This window comes from Halyomorpha halys, unplaced genomic scaffold (assembly GCF_000696795.3).
Source record: "Halyomorpha halys isolate HHAL.00 unplaced genomic scaffold, Hhal_1.1 Scaffold351.1, whole genome shotgun sequence".
In the NCBI taxonomy this organism is placed as follows: domain Eukaryota; kingdom Metazoa; phylum Arthropoda; class Insecta; order Hemiptera; family Pentatomidae; genus Halyomorpha; species Halyomorpha halys.
This window is the reverse complement of record NW_027109375.1, coordinates 173,736-174,312: the sequence shown is the minus strand read 5'-3', so window position 1 is coordinate 174,312 and position 577 is coordinate 173,736. Positions and strand designations below refer to the sequence as shown.

General features: G+C 25.8%; 1 protein-coding gene across 1 annotated transcript in view; it reads right to left on the bottom strand.

Moving 5' to 3' along the window:
* LOC106681610 (Krueppel-like factor 15) overlaps positions 1 to 577 on the bottom strand; it is a gene marked incomplete in the record, with an annotated part of 14,432 nt that overhangs the window by 1,110 nt on the left and 12,745 nt on the right.

The window sequence follows — 577 nt, the reverse complement described above, 5'->3', positions numbered from 1 at the left end:
AAAAAAAAAAAAAAATTGAAGGTTGCCATCAAGCTTGGTTGTGTGTGTTGTTGGTTCTTACTACAGTAAGAACCTTTTATGTTATGGTTTAATATATTAACGTTTTATTTTCTTAATTATGCTCTTTTACTGAAATATTTATATATACCATCTTCTCATGGTCTCCAAAGTCAACTATTTTCTCATCATTATTAGTAATATTAAATTAAAATATTTACAAATAAAATTCAATAAGTCAAATAATTTTTATATAAAGATTAAGTTTTATATAAAATTTAAACCCTACATAACCTTTTTACTTCAGATGCTTACACCAATTATCCCAAATGGGTACTTTTTCCTAATATACCAACAAAATTCGAAAAATATGATACTAAAATCTAAGGGATCCGCTATTGAATTTGTAGGTCATTTGAATTAGAAGAGATTATACCTAAGTAGGAGTATTCATGATCTTTATTTTAAAATTTTAAATGGAGAAATATTTCCTTCTTTTAGCATGTTAAAACGATATGACATATCGTGCTCATGATCTTTAGTGGGTATTCATGATCTTTGGTTTAACATGTTAAAGCGT